The following is a 25891-nucleotide window of genomic DNA, read 5'->3' on the forward strand; positions in this document are numbered from 1 at the left end:
CCTTGGTGGTTGGTGGGAGAAGTGACTGATCACAAGACACAATTTGTAAAGACGTCAGTAACTACCTTGACCTTGTGTGTGTCTGTGTGTGTGTAGGATCCTGCACTGCCTGGTGTCAGTGTTGTTCCAGATGACCCTCCTGAGGGACATAGAGAAGCTGGCTGGCTGAGAATCTCCATCATCTACATGCTCAGTGGCATCACTGGAAACTTGGCCTCAGCCATCTTCCTGCCTTACAGAACGGAGGTACAGTGTCACCATCAAAACAAAACTGTACGAGCTACTGCAGCTTCTGGTGTAGATTTAAATTGAAACTATACTGGCACTCAGTAGAGCGCCTTACGAAACCACATTCCAGATTTTTATTTGTACCTGCACCAATAAATATTAGTCTCCTAAACTTGTCAGATATTTGTCTCTGAGACTGAAATGAAAAAACAACTTACTTGCAATATTAAAGAAAGTGAAAGAAATCCGCACCAAACTTTAATGTCATCTTTCCCGACCCAAACCGTGGTAACCGTCCCGTAATGCTTGTAATCCTGCTAAACAACAGACAAACACAGATGAAAACATAACCTGCTTGGCGAATGTAATAATAGGCAATAGAATTGAATTTGAATATTAGTCCTTTATTAGTCCGACAATGGGCATTTGCAGTATTACAGCAGCAAGAGTCAAAATAGGCATCAGTAAGTAATAAGTAATAATGCAATACTTTAGTGTAAATATAATAATACTGTAAGGAATATAAAACATATACAAAAATATGAATGGAATTAAAATAACATATAGAGACGGGAAACATATGTGCAGTGTGAGAATATGTTCCATGAACTGATTGCACATGAACCATTGATATTGCACAGACAGAATCAAACCAGAGTGTAGTTCATGATGAGTGCATGTAGTTCTACAGTCTTATAGCTGTAGGAAGGAACAACAAGCTATACCTCTGCCCAGTGCTGTGATTGTGTCCTGCTTGTCTTCAAAGAAGACTTTAGTTCTAAGCAAGTGCGTCACGAACAGGATTCAAACCTGTGCGGGAAACCCCATTGGATTTTCGAGGTCCAACGCCTTAACCTCTCCGCCACCGTGACATATATGCATTTATTTAATATACACATTTCACTGCAGACAGTTATGATGGGTAGAGAAAGTATATGAACTGACTCTGCAGGTGACTGTATATTATCAGTACAACACACTGCCTGACTGTGTCACTGGAGCCTGTAAACCACTCACTACACCAGAATATTGCAAGAAAGGTACAATTTTCCAGTTGTCTATTTGGTTAATCTCCACCTTGTGGAGTTCTCGAGGGATTATAATTCAGAAAACTATTTTAAATGGGATTACAGTGACACAGACACAAGGAGGTCTGAACAGTGACTGTGGATCACTTTTTCATGGCTATTTAGTGTAAAGAATATATATCGTTAAAATCCAAAATAAAGAACCAAAACGAAACGAGTAAGTTCAATAGTTTGGTCTCGTTGTACTATATTTTATTTTCCCCACTTGAACAGGCTCCAGTGGCGCAATCGGTCAGCGCGGTACTTATAAGACAGTAATCTGCAGAGCTATGCCGAGGCTGTGAGTTCGACCCTCACCTGGAGCAGCACAGTCCGTGGTTGTGGAGAAGTGACTCTTCACAAGTCTCAAATCTTTGAGCTATGCCCACAAAGACTATGGGGTGTTTTTAGGAAATCCGCACCAAGATTTAATGTCATCTTGCCCGACCCAAACCGTGGTAACCGTCCTTTGCAGTATTACAGCAGCAAGAGTCAAAATAAGCATCAGTAAGTAATAAGTAACATGCAATAATTTAGTGTAAAGATAATAATACTTAAGTGTAAGGGATATAAAACATATAGAAAAATATGAATGGCATTAAACTAATATATACAGTGTAGGGACAGAAACATATGTGCAGTGTGAGAATATGTTCTGTGAATGGATTGCACATGAACTATTGATATTTCACAGACAGAATGAATATTGCACAGTGAAGAGTGTCAAACCAGACTGTAGTCCATGATGGGTCTAGTAGTGCTAGTGGTTGTACAGTCTTACTGCTGCAGGAAGGAACCAGTGCTGTGATGGTGTCCTGCAGGGGGTGGGACTGCTTGTCCATCATACTCCCCTGTCCCACCACCTCCACTGGGTCAGGCAGGTGTCCCAGTCTATCCAGTCAGCAGCAGTCCAAAGAAGTTTTCCAAAGAGTCATATAGTTCTAAAGAAGTCGTCACGAACAGGGTTCGAACCTGTGGGGAAACCCCATTGGATTTCGAGGTCAACGCCTTAACCTCTCGGCCACCGTGACATGTAAGCAATTATTTAATATACAGAATTTACTGCAGACAGTTATGATGGGTAGAGAAAGTATATGAACTGATTGCAGTGGTGCAGGATGATCGCACATCCATAAAAATGGATGTTAGTGTGTGGGTCTGTGGGTTCATTTACATCAGCCTCTAGACAACAAACTAACTGGGTTGCTGGCATTACAAAAAGTAAAGTAGCAAAATTTGTAACCCACTCACTACACCAGAATATTGCAAGAAAGGTACAATTTTCCATTCATCTATTTGGTTAATCTCCACCTTGTGGAGTTCTAGGGATTATAATTCAGAAAACTATTTTAAATGGGATTAGGTTAGATGTGATGAATGAATATGATGTGGTACCAGTATTCAACTCATTTGGGATTACCAGTTTTACACTGACACAGACACAAGGAGGTCTGAGCAGCTATTCAGTTTAAAGAATACATATCGTTGAAATCCAAAATAAAGAACTAAAACGAAACTAGTTCATTCATTAGTTTGGTGTCGTTGAACTATATTTCATTTTCCTCACTTGAACAGGCTCCAGTGGCGCAATCGGTGAGCGCGGTACTTATAAGACAGTAATCTGCAGAGCTATGCCGAGGTTGTGAGTTCGCCTCACCTGGAGCAGCACTGTTATTTGTGGAAAAGTGACTGTTCACAAGAAGCAAATCTGAGAGCTACCCCAACAGCAGTGAAGACTACGGGCTGTTTTGGGATTACCAGTTTTACACTGACACAGACACAAGTCTGAGCAGTGACTGTGGATCACTTCTTTAATAGCTATTCAGTTTAAAGAATACATATCGTTGAAATCCAAAATAAAGAACTAAAACGCACCTTGGCCAAATGTTGGTGTATTTAACTAAACTACTATAACAATATTAACTTCTCAATAACTGCACAACCTACTTCCTGTTTGATACCGTGTGTGGGTTTGCAAGAGGATATTTTTACACAGAGGCCCCTGGCTGAAGAAGTGATCCCCAGTTGCTTCAATTGTATTGGATTTGGCTGCAACGCTGTTTACCCGGAGACTCCAAAAGTCTTTTGTGGACTGAAACTTCACCCACCCTCCATCGGCATAGTGGTGAGTAGAGTTAATTACATTTTTCTGTGAACTATACCATTAATGCTTTGGAGACAAAGTATATTTATGTGAAATAAAATGGCAAGTTTAGTTAATACCAGTAATATTTCTGCTTTGAACAGTTTAGTGTAGAATCTTCATAACAGGCCTCTTGAAGGTTTGACATGTCAATCTCTAGACCAAGATTACATCTTTCATAGCAGACAGGTATAACTGGATGGAAAAAATAGAATTCATGTTTGCAATTTCAAGGCTCCAGTGGCGCAATCGGTCAGCGCGCAGTACTTATAAGACAGTGACCTGCAGAGCGATGCTGAGGTTGTAGGTTGACCTCACCTGGAGCACAATGCTTTACCTTGGTGGTTGGTGGGAGAAGTGACTGGTCCTTCCGTTTCACTAAACAACAGACAAACACAGATGAAAACATAACCTGCTTGGCAATGTAATAATTGCCAATAGAATTTAATTTGAATAACATATAAAAAATAGAAATAAGTGCAAAATATAAGATTAGCTAACATTATCCTTTATTAGTCCCACAATGGGAAATTTGCAGTATTACAGCAGCAAGAGTCAAAATAAGCATCAGTAAGTAATAAGTAACATGCAATAAAGATAATAATACTTAAGTGTAAGGAATATAAAACATATAGAAAAATATAAATGGCATTAAACTAATATATACAGTGTAGGGACAAGAAACATATGTGCAGTGTGAGAATATGTTGAGTGAATGGATTGCACATGAACTATTGATATTGCACAGTGAAGAGTGTCAAACCAGAGTGTAGTACATGATGGGTGCATGTAGTTCTACTGGGAGCAGATCTGGTTGTAAAGTATTACTGCTGCAGGAAGGAACGACCAGCAATACCTCTACTTGCCACTAAAGAGTCATTAAGGTCTAAACAAGCGTCACGAACAGGATTCGAACCTGTGCGGGCAAACCCCATTGATTTCGAGTCCAACGCCTTAACCTCTCGGCCACCGTGACATATCTACATATAATTAATATACATTTTACTGCAGACAGTTATGATGGGCAGAGAAAGGATATGAACTGATTGCAGTGGTACATTGTATTCAAGTATTCAACTCATCTGTGATTACCAGTTTTACAGTGACACAGACACAAAGAGGTCTGAGCAGTGACTGTGAATCACAATTTTAATGTCTATTTAGTGTAAAGAATATATATTGTTAAAATCCAAATTAAAGAACCATAACAAAACGAGTTACTTCATTAGTTTGGTGTCGTTGACTTTATTTCATTTCCCCACTGGAACAGGCTCCAGTGGCGCAATCGGGCAGCGCGTACTTATAAGACAGTAATCTGCAGAGCTATGCCGAGGTTGTGAGTTCGACCTCACCTGGAGCAGCACAGTCCGTGGTTGTGGAAGAGTGACTGTTCACAAGAAGCAAATCTGTGAACTATGCCCACAGCAACAAAGACTATGGCACCTGCCTTGGTCAAGTTGGTGGATTTGGCTGCAACGCTGTTTACCCTGAGACTCTAATAGTGTTTTTGGACTCAAACACTTCACCCACCCTCCATCGGCATAGAGGTGAGTAGATAATGAGTGAATAAATGTTATAGCAGACAGGTGTAACTGGTTGGAAAAAATAGAATTAATGTTTTTGATTTTCAAAGCTCCAGTGGCACAATCGGTCAGCGCGCAGTACTTATAAGACAGTGACCTGCAGAGCGATGCTGAGGTTGTGAGCTCGACCCTCACCTGGAGCAGAATAGTTTTACCTTGGTGGTGGGAGAAGTGAGTGATCACAGGACACAATTTGTGAAGACGTCAGTAACTACCTTGACCTTGTGTGTCTGTGTGTGTTAGGATCCTGCACTGCCTGGCGTTGGTGTTGTTCCAGATGACCCTCCTGAGGGACATAGAGAAGCTGGCTGGCTGAGAATCTCCATCATCTACATGCTCAGTGGCATCACTGGAAACTTGGCCTCAGCCATCTTCCTGCCTTACAGAACGGAGGTACAGTGTCACCATCAAAACAAAACTGAACTATGCGAGCTATGCAGCTTCTGGTGTAGATTTAAATTGGAAACTATACTGGCACTCAGTAGAGCGCCTTACGAAACCACATTCCAGATTTTTATTTGTACCTGCACCAATAAATATTAGTCTCCTAAACTTGTCAGATATTTGTCTCTGAGACTTCAACGAAATGAAAAAACAACTTTCTTGCAATATTAAAGAAAGTGAAAGAAATCCGCACCAAACTTTAATGTCATCTTTCCCACCCAAACCGTGGTAACCGCCGTAGCCGATTGTAATCCTGCTAAACAACAGACAAACACAGATGAAAACATAACCTGCTTGGCGAATGTAATAATAGGCAATAGAATTGAATTTGAATATTAGTCCTTTATTAGTCCGACAATGGGCAAATTTGCAGTATTACAGCAGCAAGAGTCAAAATAGGCATCAGTAAGTAATAAGTAATAATGCAATACTTTAGTGTAAAGATAATAAGTGTAAGGAATATAAAACATATAGAAAAATATGAATGGAATTAAACTAACATATAGAGACAAGAAACACATGTGCAGTGTGAGAATATGTTCAGTGAATGGATTGCACATGAACCATTGATATTGCACAGTGAAGAGAGTTAAACCGGAGTGTACTCCATGATGGGTACATGTAGTTGTATTGGTTGTACAGTCTTACAGCTGCAGGAAGGAACAACCAGCTATACCTCTGCCCAGTGCTGTGATTGTGTCCTGCTTGTCCATCATACTCCTCAGACCACTTCAAAGAAGACTTTAGTTCTGAACAAGTGCGTCACGAACAGGATTCGAACCCGTGCGGGAAACCCCATGGATTTCGAGTCCAACGCCTTAACCTCTCGGCCACCGTGACATATATGCACTTATTTAATATACACATTTCACTGCAGACAGTTATGATGGGTAGAGAACGTATATGAACTGACTCTGCAGGTGACTGTATATTATCAGTACAACACACTGCCTGACTGTGTCACTGGAGCCTGTAAACCACTCACTACACCAGAATATTGCAAGAAAGGTACAATTTTCCAGTTGTCTATTTGGTTAATCTCCACCTTGTGGAGTTCTCGAGGATTATAATTCAGAAAACTATTTTAAATGGGATTACAGTGACACAGACACAAGGAGGTCTGAACAGTGACTGTGGATTACTTTTTGCTATTTAGTGTAAAGAATATATATCGTTAAAATCCAAAATAAAGAACCAAACGACGTAAGTTCAATAGTTTGGTCTCGTTGTACTATATTTTATTTTCCCCACTTGAACAGGCTCCAGTGGCGCAATCGGTCAGCGGCAGTACTTATAAGACAGTAATCTGCAGAGCTATGCCGAGGTTGTGAGTTCGATCCTCACCTGGAGCAGCACTTTCTGTGGTTGTGAGAAGTGACTGTTCACAAGTCTCAAATCTTTGAGCTATGCCCACAAAGACTATGGGGTGTTTTTGGAAATCCGCACAAGATTTAATGTCATCTTGCCCGACCCAAACCGTGGTAACCGTCCTTTGCAGTATTACAGCAGCAAGAGTCAAAATAAGCATCAGTAAGTAGTAAGTAACATGCAATACTTTAGTGTAAAGATAATAATACTTAAGTGTAGGGATATAAAACATATAGAAAAATATAAATGGCATTAAACTAATATTACAGTGTAGGGACAGGAAACATATGTGCAGTGTGAGAATATGTTCTGTGAATGGATTGCACATGAACTATTGATATTTCACAGACAGAATGAATATTGCACAGTGAAGAGTGTAAAACCAGACTGTAGTCCATGATGGGTCTAGTAGTGCTAGTGGTTGTACAGTCTTACTGCTGCAGGAAGGAACCAGTGCTGTGATGGTGTCCTGCAGGGGCGGGACTGCTTGTCCATCATACTCCCTGTCCCACCACCTCCACTGAGTCAGGCAGGACCGAGCTGATCCTCCTGCTGCCCTAGTGGACCACTCCAAAGAAGATTTCCAAAGAGTCATTTAGTTCTAAAGTTCTAGTAGATATGCAGTCTTACTGCTGCAGGAAGGAACCAGTGTTGTGATGGTGTCCTGCTTGTCCATCATCCTCCTCTGTCCAACCACCTCCACTGGGTCAGGCAGGTGTCCCAGTCTATCCAGTCAGCAGCAGTCCAAAGAAGTTTTCCAAAGAGTCATTTAGTTCTAAAGAAGACGTCACGAACAGGGTTCGAACCTGTGGGGAAACCCATTGGATTTCGAGTCCAACGCCTTAACCTCTCGGCCACCGTGACATGTAAGCAATTATTTAATATACAGAAATTACTGCAGACAGTTATGATGGTGAGAAAGTATATGAACTGATTGCAGTGGTGCAGGATGATCGCACATCCATAAAAATGGATGTTAGTGTGTGGGTCTGTGGGTTCATTTACATCAGCCTCTAGACAACAAACTAACTGGGTTGCTGGCATTACAAAATGTAAAGTAGCAAACTTTGTAACCCACTCACTACACCAGAATATTGCAAGAAAGGTACAATTTTCCATTCATCTATTTGGTTAATCTCCACCTTGTGGAGTTCCAGAGGATTATAATTCAGAAAACTATTTTAAATGGGATTAGGTTAGATGTGATGAATGAATATGATGTGGTACCAGTACTCAACTCATTTGGGATTACCAGTTTTACACTGACACAGACACAAGGAGGTCTGAGCAGCTATTCAGTTTAAAGAATACATATCGTTGAAATCCAAAATAAAGAACTAAAACGAAACTAGTTCATTCATTAGTTTGGTGTCGTTGAACTATATTTCATTTTCCCACTCAAGCATTCTCAGTGGCGCAATCGGTCAGTGCGCGGTACTTATAAGACAGTAATCTGCAGAGCTATGCCGAGGTTGTGAGTTCGACCCTCACCTGGAGCAGCACTGTTATTTGTGGAAAAGTGACTGTTTATTCACAAGAAGCAAATCTGAGAGCTACCCCAACAGCAGTAAAGACTACGGGTCTTTTTGGGATTACCAGTTTTACACTGACACAGACACAAGTCTGAGCAGTGACTGTGGATCACTTCTTTAATAGCTATTCAGTTTAAAGAATACATATCGTTGAAATCCAAAATAAAGAACTAAAACGCACCTTGGCCAAATGTTGGTGTATTTAACTAAACTACTATAACAATATTAACTTCTCAATAACTGCACAACCTACTTCCTGTTTGATACCGTGTGTGGGTTTGCAAGAGGATATTTTTACACAGAGGCCCCTGGCTGAAGAGGTGATCCCCAGTTGCTTCAATTGTATTGGATTTGGCTGCAACGCTGTTTACCCCGGAGACTCCAAAAGTCATTTGTGGACTCAAACACTTCACCCACCCTCCATCGGCATAGTGGTGAGTAGAGTTAATTACATTTTTCTGTGAACTATACCATTAATGCTTTGGAGACAAAGTATATTTATGTGAAATAAAATGGCAAGTTTAGTTAATACCAGTAATATTTCTGCTTTGAACAGTTTAGTGTAGAATCTTCACAACAGGCCTCTTGAAGGTTTGACATGTCAATCTCTTGTAGACCAAGATAACATCTTTCATAGCAGACAGGTATAACTGGATGGAAAAAAATAGAATTCATGTTTTCAAATTTCAAGGCTCCAGTGGCGCAATCGGTCAGCGCGCAGTACTTATAAGACAGTGACCTGCAGAGCGATGCTGAGGTTGTGAGTTCGACCCTCACCTGAGGCAAAATGGTTTTACCTTGGTGGTTGGTGGGAGAAGTGACTGGTCCTTCCGTTTCACTAAACAACAGACAAACACAGATGAAAACATAACCTGCTTGGCGAATGTAATAATTGCCAATAGAATTTAATTTGAATAACATATAAAAATAGAAATAAGTGCAAAATATAAGATTAGCTAACATTATCCTTTATTAGTCCCAATATGGGAAATTTGCAGTATTACAGCAGCAAGAGTCAAAATAAGCATCAGTAAGTAATAAGTAACATGCAATAAAGATAATAATACTTAAGTGTAAGGAATATAAAACATATAGAAAAATATAAATGGCATTAAACTAATATATACAGTGTAGGGACAAGAAACATATGTGCAGTGTGAGAATATGTTGAGTGAATGGATTGCACATGAACTATTGATATTGCACAGTGAAGAGTGTCAAACCAGAGTGTAGTACATGATGGGTGCATGTAGTTCTACTGGGAGCAGATCTGGTTGTAAAGTATTACTGCTGCAGGAAGGAACGACCAGCAATACCTCTACTTGCCACTAAAGAGTCATTAAGGTCTAAACAAGTGCGTCATGAACAGGATTCGAACCTGCGGGGAAACCCCATGATTTCGAGTCCAACGCCTTAACCTCTCGGCCACCGTGACATATCTACATATAATTAATATACACATTTTACTGCAGACAGTTATGATGGGCAGAGAAAGGATATGAACTGATTGCAGTGGTACATTGTATTCAAGTATTCAACTCATCTGTGATTACCAGTTTTACAGTGACACAGACACAAGGAGGTCTGAGCAGTGACTGTGAATCACAATTTTAATGTCTATTTAGTGTAAAGAATATATATCGTTAAAATCCAAATTAAAGAACCAAAACAAAACGAGTTAGTTCATTAGTTTGGTGTCGTTGGACTTTATTTCATTTTCCCCACTTGAACAGGCTCCAGTGGCGCGATCAGGCGCGCGCGGTACTTATAAGACAGTAATCTGCAGAGCTATGCCGAGGTTGTGAGTTCGACCCTCACCTGGAGCAGCACAGTCCGTGGTTGTGGAAGAGTGACTGTTCAGAAGCAAATCTGTGAACTATGCCCACAGCAACAAAGACTATGGCACCTGCCTTTGTCAGAAGTTGGTGGATTTGGCTGCACGCTGTTTACCCCTGAGACTCCAATAGTGTTTTTGGACTCAAACACTTCACCCACCCTCCATCGGCATAGAGGTGAGTAGATAATGAGTGAATAAATGTTATAGCAGACAGGTGTAACTGGTTGGAAAAAATAGAATTAATGTTTTTGATTTTCAAAGCTCCAGTGGCACAATCGGTCAGCGCGCAGTACTTATAAGACAGTGACCTGCAGAGCGATGCTGAGGTTGTGGGCTCGACCTCACCTGGAGCAGAATAGTTTTACCTTGGTGGTGGGAGAAGTGACTGATCACAAGACACAATTTGTGAAGACGTCAGTAACTACCTTGACCTTGTGTGTGTCTGTGTGTGTGTAGGATCCTGCACTGCCTGGTGTCAGTGTTGTTCCAGATGACCCTCCTGAGGGACATAGAGAAGCTGGCTGGCTGAGAATCTCCATCATCTACATGCTCAGTGGCATCACTGGAAACTTGGCCTCAGCCATCTTCCTGCCTTACAGAACGGAGGTACATCAATCAAAACAAAACTGTACGAGCTACTGCAGCTTCTGGTGTAGATTTAAATTGGAAACTATACTGGCACTCAGTAGAGCGCCTTACGAAACCACATTCCAGATTTTTATTTGTACCTGCACCAATAAATATTAGTCTCCTAAACTTGTCAGATATTTGTCTCTGAGACTTCAACGGAAATGAAAAAACAACTTTCTTGCAATATTAAAGAAAGTGAAAGAAATCCGCACCAAACTTTAATGTCATCTTTCCCGACCCAAACCGTGGTAACCGTCCCGTAGCTCGGTGTAATCCTGCTAAACAACAGACAAACACAGATGAAAACATAACCTGCTTGGCAAATGTAATAATAGGCAATAGAATTGAATTTGAATATTAGTCCTTTATTAGTCCGACAATGGGCAAATTTGCAGTATTACAGCAGCAAGAGTCAAAATAGGCATCAGTAAGTAATAAGTAATAATGCAATACTTTATTGTAAAGATAATAAGTGTAAGGAATATAAAACATATAGAAAAATATGAATGGAATTAAACTAACATATAGAGACAAGAAACACATGTGCAGTGTGAGAATATGTTCAGTGAATGGATTGCACATGAACCATTGATATTGCACAGTGAAGAGAGTTAAACCAGAGTGTACTCCATGATGGGTACATGTAGTTGTATTGGTTGTACAGTCTTACAGCTGCAGGAAGGAACAACCAGCTATACCTCTGCCCAGTGCTGTGATTGTGTCCTGCTTGTCCATCGTACTCCTCAGACCACTTCAAAGAAGACTTTAGTTCTAGACAAGTGCGTCACGAACAGGATTCGAACCTGTGCGGGGAAACCCCATTGGATTTCGAGTCCAACGCCTTAACCTCTCGGCCACCGTGACATATATGCATTTATTTAATATACACATTTCACTGCAGACAGTTATGATGGGTAGAGAAAGTATATGAACTGACTCTGCAGGTGACTGTATATTATCAGTACAACACACTGCCTGACTGTGTCACTGGAGCCTGTAAACCACTCACTACACCAGAATATTGCAAGAAAGGTACAATTTTCCAGTTGTCTATTTGGTTAATCTCCACCTTGTGGAGTTCTCGAGGATTATAATTCAGAAAACTATTTTAAATGGGATTACAGTGACACAGACACAAGGAGGTCTGAACAGTGACTGTGGATTACTTTTCATGGCTATTTAGTGTAAAGAATATATATCGTTAAAATCCAAAATAAAGAACCAAAAGAAACGAGTAAGTTCAATAGTTTGGTCTCGTTGTACTATATTTTATTTTCCCCACTTGAACAGGCTCCAGTGGCGCAATCGGTCAGCGCGCGGTACTTATAAGACAGTAATCTGCAGAGCTATGCCGAGGTTGTGAGTTCGACCCTCACTGTTATTTGTGGAAAAGTGACTGTTCACAAGAAGCAAATCTGAGAGCTACCCCAACAGCAGTAAAGACTACGGGCTGTTTTGGGATTACCAGTTTTACACTGACACAGACACAAGTCTGAGCAGTGACTGTGGATCACTTCTTTAATAGCTATTCAGTTTAAAGAATACATATCGTTGAAATCCAAAATAAAGAACTAAAACGCACCTTGGCCAAATGTTGGTGTATTTAACTAAACTACTATAACAATATTAACTTCTCAATAACTGCATAACCTACTTCCTGTTTGATACCGTGTGGGTTTGCAAGAGGATATTTTTACACAGAGGCCCCTGGCTGAAGAGGTGATCCCCAGTTGCTTCAATTGTATTGGATTTGGCTGCAACGCTGTTTACCCCGGAGACTCCAAAAGTCTTTTGTGGACTGAAACGCTTCACCCACCCTCCATCGGCATAGTGGTGAGTAGAGTTAATTACATTTTTCTGTGAACTATACCATTAATGCTTTGGAGACAAAGTATATTTATGTGAAATAAAATGGCAAGTTTAGTTAATACCAGTAATATTTCTGCTTTGAACAGTTTAGTGTAGAATCTTCACAACAGGCCTCTTGAAGGTTTGACATGTCAATCTCTTGTAGACCAAGATAACATCTTTCATAGCAGACAGGTATAACTGGATGGAAAAAAATAGAATTCATGTTTTCAAATTTCAAGGCTCCAGTGGCGCAATCGGTCAGCGCGCAGTACTTATAAGACAGTGACCTGCAGAGCGATGCTGAGGTTGTGAGTTCGACCCTCACCTGGAGCACAATGGTTTTACCTTGGTGGTTGGTGGGAGAAGTGACTGGTCCTTCCGTTTCACTAAACAACAGACAAACACAGATGAAAACATAACCTGCTTGGCGAATGTAATAATTGCCAATAGAATTTAATTTGAATAACATATAAAAAATAGAAATAAGTGCAAAATATAAGATTAGCTAACATTATCCTTTATTAGTCCCACAATGGGAAATTTGCAGTATTACAGCAGCAAGAGTCAAAATAAGCATCAGTAAGTAATAAGTAACATGCAATAAAGATAATAATACTTAAGTGTAAGGAATATAAAACATATAGAAAAATATAAATGGCATTAAACTAATATATACAGTGTAGGGACAAGAAACATATGTGCAGTGTGAGAATATGTTGAGTGAATGGATTGCACATGAACTATTGATATTGCACAGTGAAGAGTGTCAAACCAGAGTGTAGTACATGATGGGTGCATGTAGTTCTACTGGGAGCAGATCTGGTTGTAAAGTATTACTGCTGCAGGAAGGAACGACAAGCAATACCTCTACTTGCCACTAAAGAGTCATTAAGGTCTAAACAAGTGCGTCACGAACAGGATTCGAACCTGTGGGGGAAACCCCATTGATTTCGAGTCCAACGCCTTAACCTCTCGCCACCGTGACATATCTACATATAATTAATATACACATTTTACTGCAGACAGTTATGATGGGCAGAGAAAGGATATGAACTGATTGCAGTGGTACATTGTATTCAAGTATTCAACTCATCTGTGATTACCAGTTTTACAGTGACACAGACACAAGGAGGTCTGAGCAGTGACTGTGAATCACAATTTTAATGTCTATTTAGTGTAAAGAATATATATCGTTAAAATCCAAATTAAAGAACCAAAACAAAACGAGTTAGTTCATTAGTTTGGTGTCGTTGGACTTTATTTCATTTTCCCCACTTGAACAGGCTCCAGTGGCGCAAGGGCGCCGCAGTACTTATAAGACAGTAATCTGCAGAGCTATGCCGAGGTTGTGAGTTCGACCCTCACCTGGAGCAGCACAGTCCGTGGTTGTGGAAGAGTGACTGTTCACAAGAAGCAAATCTGTGAACTATGCCCACAGCAACAAAGACTATGGCACCTGCCTTGGTCAGAAGTTGGTGGATTTGGCTGCAACGCTGTTTACCCCTGAGACTCCAATAGTGTTTATTGGACTCAAACACTTCACCCACCCTCCATCGGCATAGAGGTGAGTAGATAATGAGTGAATAAATGTTATAGCAGACAGGTGTAACTGGTTGGAAAAAAATAGAATTAATGTTTTTGATTTTCAAAGCTCCAGTGGCACAATCGGTCAGCGCGCAGTACTTATAAGACAGTGACCTGCAGAGCGATGCTGAGGTTGTGAGCTCGACCCTCACCTGGAGCAAAAATTGTCTTACCTTGGTGGGAGAAGTGAGTGATCACAAGACACAATTTGTGAAGACGTCAGTAACTACCTTGACCTTGTGTGTCTGTGTGTGTGTAGGATCCTGCACTGCCTGGTGTCAGTGTTGTTCCAGATGACCCTCCTGAGGGACATAGAGAAGCTGGCTGGCTGAGAATCTCCATCATCTACATGCTCAGTGGCATCACTGGAAACTTGGCCTCAGCCATCTTCCTGCCTTACAGAACGGAGGTACAGTGTCACCATCAAAACAAAACTGTACGAGCTACTGCAGCTTCTGGTGTAGATTTAAATTGGAAACTATACTGGCACTCAGTAGAGCGCCTTACGAAACCACATTCCAGATTTTTATTTGTACCTGCACCAATAAATATTAGTCTCCTAAACTTGTCAGATATTTGTCTCTGAGACTTCAACGGAAATGAAAAAACAACTTTCTTGCAATATTAAAGAAAGTGAAAGAAATCCGCACCAAACTTTATTGTCATCTTTCCCGACCCAAACCGTGGTAACCGTCCCGTAGCTTCGGTGTAATCCTGCTAAACAACAGACAAACACAGATGAAAACATAACCTGCTTGGCGAATGTAATAATAGGCAATAGAATTGAATTTGAATATTAGTCCTTTATTAGTCCGACAATGGGCAAATTTGCAGTATTACAGCAGCAAGAGTCAAAATAGGCATCAGTAAGTAATAAGTAATAATGCAATACTTTAGTGTAAATATAATAAGTGTAAGGAATATAAAACATATACAAAAATATGAATGGAATTAAACTAACATATAGAGACGGGAAACATATGTGCAGTGTGAGAATATGTTCCATGAACTGATTGCACATGAACCATTGATATTGCACAGACAGAATCAAACCAGAGTGTAGTTCGTGATGAGTGCATGTAGTTCTACTGGTTGTACAGTCTTACTGCTGCAGGAAGGAACCAGTGCTGTGATGGTGTCCTGCAGGGGTGGGACTGCTTGTCCATCATACTCCCCTGTCCCACCACCTCCACTGAGTCAGGCAGGACCGAGCTGATCCTCCTGCTGCCCTCGTGGACCACTCCAAAGAAGATTTCCAAAGTGCCATTTAGTTCTAAAGATCTAGTAGTTGTACAGTCTTACTGCTGCAGGAAGGAACCAGTGCTGTGATGGTGTCCTGCTTGTCCATCATCCTCCTCTGTCCAACCACCTCCACTGGGTCAGGCAGGTGTCCCAGTCTATCCAGTCAGCAGCAGTCCAAAGAAGTTTTCCAAAGAGTCATTTAGTTCTAAAGAAGTCGTCACGAACAGGGTTCGAACCTGTGCGGGGAAACCCCATTGGATTTCGAGTCCAACGCCTTAACCTCTCGGCCACCGTGACATGTAAGCAATTATTTAATATACAGAATTTACTGCAGACAGTTATGATGGGTTGAGAAAGTATATGAACTGATTGCAGTGGTGCAGGATGATCGCACATCCATAAAAATGGATGTTAGTGTGTGGGTCTGTGGGTTCATTTACATCAGCCTCTAGACAACAAACTAACTGGGTTGCTGGCATTACAAAAATGTAAAGTAGCAAAATTTGTAACCCACTCACTACACCAGAATATTGCAGAAAGGTACAATTTTCCATTCATCTATTTGGTTAATCTCCACCTTGTGGAGTTCTAGAGGGATTATAATTCAGAAAACTATTTTAAATGGGATTAGGTTAGATGTGATGAATGAATATGATGTGGTACCAGTATTCAACTCATTTGGGATTACCAGTTTTACACTGACACAGACACAAGGAGGTCTGAGCAGCTATTCAGTTTAAAGAATACATATCGTTGAAATCCAAAATAAAGAACTAAAACGAAACTAGTTCATTCATTAGTTTGGTGTCGTTGAACTATACTTCATTTTCCTCACTTGAACAGGCTCCAGTGGCGCAATCGGTCAGCGCGCGGTACTTATAAGACAGTAATCTGCAGAGCTATGCCGAGGTTGTGAGTTCGACCCTCACCTGGAGCAGCACTGTTATTTGTGGAAAAGTGACTGTTCACAAGAAGCAAATCTGAGAGCTACCCCAACAGCAGTAAAGACTACGGGCTGTTTTGGGATTACCAGTTTTACACTGACACAGACACAAGTCTGAGCAGTGACTGTGGATCACTTCTTTAATAGCTATTCAGTTTAAAGAATACATATCGTTGAAATCCAAAATAAAGAACTAAAACGCACCTTAGCCAAATGTTGGTGTATTTAACTAAACTACTATAACAATATTAACTTCTCAATAACTGCACAACCTACTTCCTGTTTGATACCGTGTGTGGGTTTGCAGAGGATATTTTTACACAGAGGCCCATGGCTGAAGAGGTGATCCCAGTTGCTTCAATTGTATTGGATTTGGCTGCAACGCTGTTTACCCGGAGACTCCAAAGTCTTTTGTGGACTCAAACGCTTCACCCACCCTCCATCGGCATAGTGGTGAGTAGAGTTAATTACATTTTTCTGTGAACTATACCATTAATGCTTTGGAGACAAAGTATATTTATGTGAAATAAAATGGCAAGTTTAGTTAATACCAGTAATATTTCTGCTTTGAACAGTTTAGTGTAGAATCTTCACAACAGGCCTCTTGAAGGTTTGACATGTCAATCTCTTGTAGACCAAGATAACATCTTTCATAGCAGACAGGTATAACTGGATGGAAAAAAATAGAATTCATGTTTTCAAATTTCAAGGCTCCAGTGGCGCAATCGGTCAGCGCGCAGTACTTATAAGACAGTGACCTGCAGAGCGATGCTGAGGTTGTGAGTTCGACCCTCACCTGGAGCACAATGGTTTTACCTTGGTGGTTGGTGGGAGAAGTGACTGGTCCTTCCGTTTCACTAAACAACAGACAAACACAGATGAAAACATAACCTGCTTGGCGAATGTAATAATTGCCAATAGAATTTAATTTGAATAACATATAAAAATAGAAATAAGTGCAAAATATAAGATTAGCTAACATTATCCTTTATTAGTCCCACAATGGGAAATTTGCAGTATTACAGCAGCAAGAGTCAAAATAAGCATCAGTAAGTAATAAGTAACATGCAATAAAGATAATAATACTTAAGTGTAAGGAATATAAAACATATGAAAAATATAAATGGCATTAAACTAATATATACAGTGTAGGGACAAGAAACATATGTGCAGTGTGAGAATATGTTGAGTGAATGGATTGCACATGAACTATTGATATTGCACAGTGAAGAGTGTCAAACCAGAGTGTAGTACATGATGGGTGCATGTAGTTCTACTGGGAGCAGATCTGGTTGTAAAGTATTACTGCTGCAGGAAGGAACGACCAGCAATACCTCTACTTGCCACTAAAGAGTCATTAAGGTCTAAACAAGTGCGTCACGAACAGGATTCGAACCTGTGGGGAAACCCCATTGATTTCGAGTCCAACGCCTTAACCTCTCGGCCACCGTGACATATCTACATATAATTAATATACACATTTTACTGCAGACAGTTATGATGGGCAGAGAAAGGATATGAACTGATTGCAGTGGTACATTGTATTCAAGTATTCAACTCATCTGTGATTACCAGTTTTACAGTGACACAGGCACAAGGAGGTCTGAACAGTGACTGTGGATCACAATTTTATAGCTATTTCGTATTAAAGAATATATATTGTTAAAATCCATAATAAAGAACCAAAACAAAACGAGTAGTTCATTAGTTTGGTGTCGTTGGAATTTATTTCATTTTCACCACTTGAACAGGCTCCAGTGGCGCAATCGGTCAGGGCGCGGTACTTATAAGACAGTAATCTGCAGAGCTATGCCGAGGTTGTGAGTTCGACCCTCACCTGGAGCAGCACTTTCTGTGGTTGTGGAAGAGTGAATGTTCACAAGAAGCAAATCTGTGAACTATGCCCACAGCAACAAAGACTATGGCACCTGCCTTTGTCAGAAGTTGGTGGATTTGGCTGCAACGCTGTTTACCCTGAGACTCCAATAGTGTTTTTGGACTCAAACACTTCACCCACCCTCCATCGGCATAGAGGTGAGTAGATAATGAGTGAATAAATGTTATAGCAGACAGGTGTAACTGGTTGGAAAAAATAGAAATGTTTTTGATTTTCAAAGCTCCAGTGGCACAATCGGTCAGCGCGCAGTACTTATAAGACAGTGACCTGCAGAGCGATGCTGAGGTTGTGAGCTCGACCCTCACCTGGAGCAGAATAGTTTTACCTTGGTGGTGGAGAAGTGAGTGATCACAAGACACAATTTGTGAAGACGTCAGTAACTACCTTGACCTTGTGTGTCTGTGTGTGTGTAGGATCCTGCACTGCCTGGTGTCAGTGTTGTTCCAGATGACCCTCCTGAGGGACATAGAGAAGCTGGCTGGCTGAGAATCTCCATCATCTACATGCTCAGTGGCATCACTGGAAACTTGGCCTCAGCCATCTTCCTGCCTTACAGAACGGAGGTACATCAATCAAAACAAAACTGTACGAGCTACTGCAGCTTCTGGTGTAGATTTAAATTGGAAACTATACTGGCACTCAGTAGAGCGCCTTACGAAACCACATTCCAGATTTTTATTTGTACCTGCACCAATAAATATTAGTCTCCTAAACTTGTCAGATATTTGTCTCTGAGACTTCAACGGAAATGAAAAAACAACTTTCTTGCAATATTAAAGAAAGTGAAAGAAATCCGCACCAAACTTTAATGTCATCTTTCCCGACCCAAACCGTGGTAACCGTCCCGTAGCTTCGGTGTAATCCTGCTAAACAACAGACAAACACAGATGAAAACATAACCTGCTTGGCAAATGTAATAATAGGCAATAGAATTGAATTTGAATATTAGTCCTTTATTAGTCCGACAATGGGCAAATTTGCAGTATTACAGCAGCAAGAGTCAAAATAGGCATCAGTAAGTAATAAGTAATAATGCAATACTTTAGTGTAAAGATAATAAGTGTAAGGAATATAAAACATATAGAAAAATATGAATGGAATTAAACTAACATATAGAGACAAGAAACACATGTGCAGTGTGAGAATAAGTTCAGTGAATGGATTGCACATGAACCATTGATATTGCACAGTGAAGAGAGTTAAACCAGAGTGTACTCCATGATGGGTACATGTAGTTGTACTGGTTGTACAGTCTTACAGCTGCAGGAAGGAACAACCAGCTATACCTGTGCCCAGTGCTGTGATTGTGTCCTGCTTGTCCATCATACTCCTCAGACCACTTCAAAGAAGACTTTAGCTCTAGACAAGTGCTTCACGAACAGGATTCGAACCTGTGCGGGAAACCCCATTGGTTTCGAGTCCAACGCCTTAACCTCTCGGCCACCGTGACATATATGCATTTATTTAATATACACATTTCACTGCAGACAGTTATGATGGGTAGAGAAAGTATATGAACTGACTCTGCAGGTGACTGTATATTATCAGTACAACACACTGCCTGACTGTGTCACTGGAGCCTGTAAACCACTCACTACACCAGAATATTGCAAGAAAGGTACAATTTTCCAGTTGTCTATTTGGTTAATCTCCACCTTGTGGAGTTCTCGAGGATTATAATTCAGAAAACTATTTTAAATGGGATTACAGTGACACAGACACAAGGAGGTCTGAACAGTGACTGTGGATCACTTTTCATGGCTATTTAGTGTAAAGAATATATATCGTTAAAATCCAAAATAAAGAACCAAAACGAAACGAGTAAGTTCAATAGTTTGGTCTCGTTGTACTATATTTTATTTTCCCCACTTGAACAGGCTCCAGTGGCGCAATCGGTCAGCGCGGTACTTATAAGACAGTAATCTGCAGAGCTATGCCGAGGTTGTGAGTTCGACCCTCACTGTTATTTGTGGAAAAGTGACTGTTCACAAGAAGCAAATCTGAGAGCTACCCCAACAGCAGTAAAGACTACGGGCTGTTTTGGGATTACCAGTTTTACACTGACACAGACACAAGTCTGAGCAGTGACTGTGGATCACTCTTTAATAGCTATTCAGTTTAAAGAATACATATCGTTGAAATCCAAAATAAAGAACTAAAACGCACCTTGGCCAAATGTTGGTGTATTTAACTAAACTACTATAACAATATTAACTTCTCAATAACTGCATAACCTACTTCCTGTTTGATACCGTGTGTGGGTTTGCAAGAGGATATTTTCACAGAGGCCCATGGCTGAAGAGGTGATCCCCAGTTGCTTCAATTGTATTGGATTTGGCTGCAACGCTGTTTACCCGGAGACTCAAAAGTCTTTGTGGACTCAAACGCTTCACCCACCCTCCATCGGCATAGTGGTGAGTAGAGTTAATTACATTTTTCTGTGAACTATACCATTAATGCTTTGGAGACAAAGTATATTTATGTGAAATAAAATGGCAAGTTTAGTTAATACCAGTAATATTTCTGCTTTGAACAGTTTAGTGTAGAATCTTCACAACAGGCCTCTTGAAGGTTTGACATGTCTATCTCTTGTAGACCAAGATAACATCTTTCATAGCAGACAGGTGTAACTGGATGGAAAAAAATAGAATTCATGTTTTTGAATTTCAAGGCTCCAGTGGCGCAATCGGTCAGCGCGCAGTACTTATAAGACAGTGACCTGCAGAGCGATGCTGAGGTTGTGAGTTCGACCCTCACCTGGAGCACAATGGTTTTACCTTGGTGGTTGGTGGGAGAAGTGACTGGTCCTTCCGTTTCACTAAACAACAGACAAACACAGATGAAAACATAACCTGCTTGGAGAATATAATTGCCAATAGAATTTAATTTGAATAACATATAAAAATAGAAATAAGTGCAAAATATAAGATTAGCTAACATTATCCTTTATTAGTCCCACAATGGGAAATTTGCAGTATTACAGCAGCAAGAGTCAAAATAAGCATCAGTAAGTAATAAGTAACATGCAATAAAGATAATAATACTTAAGTGTAAGGAATATAAAACATATAGAAAAATATAAATGGCATTAAACTAATATATACAGTGTAGGGACAAGAAACATATGTGCAGTGTGAGAATATGTTGAGTGAATGGATTGCACATGAACTATTGATATTGCACAGTGAAGAGTGTCAAACCAGAGTGTAGTACATGATGGGTGCATGTAGTTCTACTGGGAGCAGATCTGGTTGTAAAGTATTACTGCTGCAGGAAGGAACGACCAGCAATACCTCTACTTGCCACTAAAGAGTCATTAAGGTCTAAACAAGTGCGTCACGAACAGGATTCGAACCTGTGCGGGGAAACCCCATTGGATTTCGAGTCCAACGCCTTAACCTCTCGGCCACCGTGACATATCTACATATAATTAATATACACATTTTACTGCAGACAGTTATGATGGGCAGAGAAAGGATATGAACTGATTGCAGTGGTACATTGTATTCAAGTATTCAACTCATCTGTGATTACCAGTTTTACAGTGACACAGACACAAGGAGGTCTGAGCAGTGACTGTGAATCACAATTTTAATGTCTATTTAGTGTAAAGAATATATATCGTTAAAATCCAAATTAAAGAACCATAACAAAACGAGTTAGTTCATTAGTTTGGTGTCGTTGGACTTTATTTCATTTTCCCCACTTGAACAGGCTCCAGTGGCGCAATCGGGCAGCGCGCGGTACTTATAAGACAGTAATCTGCAGAGCTATGCCGAGGTTGTGAGTTCGACCCTCACCTGGAGCAGCACAGTCCGTGGTTGTGGAAGAGTGACTGTTCACAAGAAGCAAATCTGTGAACTATGCCCACAGCAACAAAGACTATGGCACCTGCATTGGTCAGAAGTTGGTGGATTTGGCTGCAACGCTGTTTACCCCTGAGACTCCAATAGTGTTTTTGGACTCAAACACTTCACCCACCCTCCATCGGCATAGAGGTGAGTAGATAATGAGTGAATAAATGTTATAGCAGACAGGTGTAACTGGTTGGAAAAAAATAGAATTAATGTTTTTGATTTTCAAAGCTCCAGTGGCACAATCGGTCAGCGCGCAGTACTTATAAGACAGTGACCTGCAGAGCGATGCTGAGGTTGTGAGCTCGACCCTCACCTGGAGCAGAATAGTTTTACCTTGGTGGTGGGAGAAGTGACTGATCACAAGACACAATTTGTGAAGACGTCAGTAACTACCTTGACCTTGTGTGTGTCTGTGTGTGTGTGGATCCTGCACTGCCTGGTGTCAGTGTTGTTCCAGATGACCCTCCTGAGGGACATAGAGAAGCTGGCTGGCTGAGAATCTCCATCATCTACATGCTCAGTGGCATCACTGGAAACTTGGCCTCAGCCATCTTCCTGCCTTACAGAACGGAGGTACAGTGTCACCATCAAAACAAAACTGTACATGCTACTGCAGCTTCTGGTGTAGATTTAAATTGGAAACTATACTGGCACTCAGTAGTGGGCTACGAAACCACATTCCAGATTTTTATTTGTACCTGCACCAATAAATATTAGTCTCCTAAACTTGTCAGATATTTGTCTCTGAGACTTCAACGGAAATGAAAAACAACTTTCTTGCAATATGAAAGAAAGTGAAAGAAATCCGCACCAAACTTTATTGTCATCTTCCCGACCCAAACCGTGGTAACCGTCCCGTAGCTTCGGCGTAATCCTGCTAAACAACAGACAAACACAGATGAAAACATAACCTGCTTGGCGAATGTAATAATAGGCAATAGAATTGAATTTGAATATTAGTCCTTTATTAGTCCGACAATGGGCAAATTTGCAGTATTACAGCAGCAAGAGTCAAAATAGGCATCAGTAAGTAATAAGTAATAATGCAATACTTTAGTGTAAATATAATAAGTGTAAGGAATATAAAACATATACAAAAATATGAATGGAATTAAACTAACATATAGAGACGGAAACATATGTGCAGTGTGAGAATATGTTCCATGAACTGATTGCACATGAACCATTGATATTGCACAGACAGAATCAAACCAGAGTGTAGTTCGTGATGAGTGCATGTAGTTCTACTGGTTGTACAGTCTTACTGCTGCAGGAAGGAACCAGTGCTGTGATGGTGTCCTGCAGGGGTGGGACTGCTTGTCCATCATACTCCCCTGTCCCACCACCTCCACTGAGTCAGGCAGGACCGAGCTGATCCTCCTGCTGCCCTCGTGGACCACTCCAAAGAAGATTTCCAAAGTGCCATTTAGTTCTAAAGATCTAGTAGTTGTACAGTCTTACTGCTGCAGGAAGGAACCAGTGCTGTGATGGTGTCCTGCTTGTCCATCATCCTCCTCTGTCCAACCACCTCCACTGGGTCAGGCAGGTGTCCCAGTCTATCCAGTCAGCAGCAGTCCAAAGAAGTTTTCCAAAGAGTCATTTAGTTCTAAAGAAGTCGTCACGAACAGGGTTCGAACCTGTGCGAAACCCCATTGGATTCGAGTCCAACGCCTTAACCTCTCGGCCACCGTGACATGTAAGCAATTATTTAATATATAGAATTTACTGCAGACAGTTATGATGGGTTGAGAAAGTATATGAACTGATTGCAGTGGTGCAGGATGATCGCACATCCATAAAAATGGATGTTAGTGTGTGGGTCTGTGGGTTCATTTACATCAGCCTCTAGACAACAAACTAACTGGGTTGCTGGCATTACAAAAATGTAAAGTAGCAAAATTTGTAACCCACTCACTACACCAGAATATTGCAAGAAAGGTACAATTTTCCATTCATCTATTTGGTTAATCTCCACCTTGTGGAGTTCTAGAGGGATTATAATTCAGAAAACTATTTTAAATGGGATTAGGTTAGATTGATGAATGAATATGATGTGGTACCAGTATTCAACTCATTTGGGATTACCAGTTTTACACTGACACAGACACAAGGAGGTCTGAGCAGCTATTCAGTTTAAAGAATACATATCGTTGAAATCCAAAATAAAGAACTAAAACGAAACTAGTTCATTCATTAGTTTGGTGTCGTTGAACTATACTTCATTTTCCTCACTTGAACAGGCTCCAGTGGCGCAATCGGTCAGCGCGCGGTACTTATAAGACAGTAATCTGCAGAGCTATGCCGAGGTTGTGAGTTCACCCTCACCTGGAGCAGCACTGTTATTTGTGGAAAAGTGACTGTTCACAAGAAGCAAATCTGAGAGCTACCCCATCAGCAGTAAAGACTACGGGCTGTTTTGGGATTACCAGTTTTACACTGACACAGACACAAGTCTGAGCAGTGACTGTGGATCACTTCTTTAATAGCTATTCAGTTTAAAGAATACATATCGTTGAAATCCAAAATAAAGAACTAAAACGCACCTTGGCCAAATGTTGGTGTATTTAACTAAACTACTATAACAATATTAACTTCTCAATAACTGCACAACCTACTTCCTGTTTGATACCGTGTGTGGGTTTGCAAGAGGATATTTTTACACAGAGGCCCATGGCTGAAGAGGTGATCCCAGTTGCTTCAATTGTATTGGATTTGGCTGCAACGCTGTTTACCCGGAGACTCCAAAGTCTTTTGTGGACTCAAACGCTTCACCCACCCTCCATCGGCATAGTGGTGAGTAGAGTTAATTACATTTTTCTGTGAACTATACCATTAATGCTTTGGAGACAAAGTATATTTATGTGAAATAAAATGGCAAGTTTAGTTAATACCAGTAATATTTCTGCTTTGAACAGTTTAGTGTAGAATCTTCACAACAGGCCTCTTGAAGGTTTGACATGTCAATCTCTTGTAGACCAAGATAACATCTTTCATAGCAGACAGGTATAACTGGATGGAAAAAATAGAATTCATGTTTTTCGAATTTCAAGGCTCCAGTGGCGCAATCGGTCAGCGCGCAGTACTTATAAGACAGTGACCTGCAGAGCGATGCTGAGGTTGTGAGTTCGACCTCACCTGGAGCACAATGGTTTTACCTTGGTGGTTGGTGGGAGAAGTGACTGGTCCTTCCGTTTCACTAAACAACAGACAAACACAGATGAAAACATAACCTGCTTGGCAAATGTAATAATTGCCAATAGAATTTAATTTGAATAACATATAAAAATAGAAATAAGTGCAAAATATAAGATTAGCTAACATTATCCTTTATTAGTCCCACAATGGGAAATTTGCAGTATTACAGCAGCAAGAGTCAAAATAAGCATCAGTAAGTAATAAGTAACATGCAATAAAGATAATAATACTTAAGTGTAAGGAATATAAAACATATAGAAAAATAAAATGGCATTAAACTAATATATACAGTGTAGGGACAAGAAACATATGTGCAGTGTGAGAATATGTTGAGTGAATGGATTGCACATGAACTATTGATATTGCACAGTGAAGAGTGTCAAACCAGAGTGTAGTACATGATGGGTGCATGTAGTTCTACTGGGAGCAGATCTGGTTGTAAAGTATTACTGCTGCAGGAAGGAACGACCAGCAATACCTCTACTTGCCA

At 40.5% G+C, this 25891-nt stretch overlaps 22 non-coding genes across 22 annotated transcripts; 13 read left to right on the plus strand and 9 right to left on the minus strand.

Moving 5' to 3' along the window:
- Nucleotides 1-1017: 1017 nt before the first annotated feature.
- trnar-ucg lies at nt 1018-1100 on the minus strand. Its single transcript has one exon. It is a non-coding gene; the product is annotated as a tRNA-Arg (tRNA).
- Nucleotides 1101-1529: 429 nt separating this feature from the next.
- On the plus strand, nt 1530-1621 carry trnai-uau. Its single transcript has 2 exons — nt 1530-1565; nt 1586-1621. It is a non-coding gene; the product is annotated as a tRNA-Ile (tRNA).
- Nucleotides 1622-2246: 625 nt separating this feature from the next.
- On the minus strand, nt 2247-2326 carry trnas-cga. Its single transcript has one exon. It is a non-coding gene; the product is annotated as a tRNA-Ser (tRNA).
- A 2007-nt stretch (nt 2327-4333) lies between these two features.
- On the minus strand, nt 4334-4414 carry trnas-cga. Its single transcript has one exon. It is a non-coding gene; the product is annotated as a tRNA-Ser (tRNA).
- A 656-nt stretch (nt 4415-5070) lies between these two features.
- On the plus strand, nt 5071-5164 carry trnai-uau. The gene is made up of 2 exons: nt 5071-5108; nt 5129-5164. It is a non-coding gene; the product is annotated as a tRNA-Ile (tRNA).
- A 1061-nt stretch (nt 5165-6225) lies between these two features.
- Nucleotides 6226-6305, minus strand: trnas-cga. The gene has a single exon. It is a non-coding gene; the product is annotated as a tRNA-Ser (tRNA).
- A 1313-nt stretch (nt 6306-7618) lies between these two features.
- Nucleotides 7619-7697, minus strand: trnas-cga. Its single transcript has one exon. It is a non-coding gene; the product is annotated as a tRNA-Ser (tRNA).
- Nucleotides 7698-9056: 1359 nt separating this feature from the next.
- Nucleotides 9057-9150, plus strand: trnai-uau. The gene is made up of 2 exons: nt 9057-9094; nt 9115-9150. It is a non-coding gene; the product is annotated as a tRNA-Ile (tRNA).
- A 2464-nt stretch (nt 9151-11614) lies between these two features.
- trnas-cga lies at nt 11615-11696 on the minus strand. The gene has a single exon. It is a non-coding gene; the product is annotated as a tRNA-Ser (tRNA).
- A 1226-nt stretch (nt 11697-12922) lies between these two features.
- Nucleotides 12923-13016, plus strand: trnai-uau. The gene is made up of 2 exons: nt 12923-12960; nt 12981-13016. It is a non-coding gene; the product is annotated as a tRNA-Ile (tRNA).
- Nucleotides 13017-14333: 1317 nt separating this feature from the next.
- Nucleotides 14334-14427, plus strand: trnai-uau. The gene is made up of 2 exons: nt 14334-14371; nt 14392-14427. It is a non-coding gene; the product is annotated as a tRNA-Ile (tRNA).
- A 1297-nt stretch (nt 14428-15724) lies between these two features.
- On the minus strand, nt 15725-15806 carry trnas-cga. The gene has a single exon. It is a non-coding gene; the product is annotated as a tRNA-Ser (tRNA).
- Nucleotides 15807-16352: 546 nt separating this feature from the next.
- On the plus strand, nt 16353-16446 carry trnai-uau. The gene is made up of 2 exons: nt 16353-16390; nt 16411-16446. It is a non-coding gene; the product is annotated as a tRNA-Ile (tRNA).
- Nucleotides 16447-17162: 716 nt separating this feature from the next.
- On the plus strand, nt 17163-17256 carry trnai-uau. The gene is made up of 2 exons: nt 17163-17200; nt 17221-17256. It is a non-coding gene; the product is annotated as a tRNA-Ile (tRNA).
- A 571-nt stretch (nt 17257-17827) lies between these two features.
- Nucleotides 17828-17906, minus strand: trnas-cga. Its single transcript has one exon. It is a non-coding gene; the product is annotated as a tRNA-Ser (tRNA).
- A 297-nt stretch (nt 17907-18203) lies between these two features.
- trnai-uau lies at nt 18204-18297 on the plus strand. Its single transcript has 2 exons — nt 18204-18241; nt 18262-18297. It is a non-coding gene; the product is annotated as a tRNA-Ile (tRNA).
- Nucleotides 18298-18568: 271 nt separating this feature from the next.
- Nucleotides 18569-18662, plus strand: trnai-uau. The gene is made up of 2 exons: nt 18569-18606; nt 18627-18662. It is a non-coding gene; the product is annotated as a tRNA-Ile (tRNA).
- A 2358-nt stretch (nt 18663-21020) lies between these two features.
- Nucleotides 21021-21114, plus strand: trnai-uau. The gene is made up of 2 exons: nt 21021-21058; nt 21079-21114. It is a non-coding gene; the product is annotated as a tRNA-Ile (tRNA).
- A 569-nt stretch (nt 21115-21683) lies between these two features.
- trnas-cga lies at nt 21684-21765 on the minus strand. The gene has a single exon. It is a non-coding gene; the product is annotated as a tRNA-Ser (tRNA).
- Nucleotides 21766-22063: 298 nt separating this feature from the next.
- Nucleotides 22064-22157, plus strand: trnai-uau. The gene is made up of 2 exons: nt 22064-22101; nt 22122-22157. It is a non-coding gene; the product is annotated as a tRNA-Ile (tRNA).
- Nucleotides 22158-22433: 276 nt separating this feature from the next.
- On the plus strand, nt 22434-22527 carry trnai-uau. The gene is made up of 2 exons: nt 22434-22471; nt 22492-22527. It is a non-coding gene; the product is annotated as a tRNA-Ile (tRNA).
- A 2729-nt stretch (nt 22528-25256) lies between these two features.
- On the plus strand, nt 25257-25349 carry trnai-uau. Its single transcript has 2 exons — nt 25257-25294; nt 25315-25349. It is a non-coding gene; the product is annotated as a tRNA-Ile (tRNA).
- The last annotated feature ends 542 nt before the right edge of the window (nt 25350-25891 follow it).

This window comes from Hippoglossus stenolepis, chromosome 21 (genome assembly GCF_022539355.2).
Source record: "Hippoglossus stenolepis isolate QCI-W04-F060 chromosome 21, HSTE1.2, whole genome shotgun sequence".
NCBI lineage: Eukaryota > Metazoa > Chordata > Actinopteri > Pleuronectiformes > Pleuronectidae > Hippoglossus > Hippoglossus stenolepis.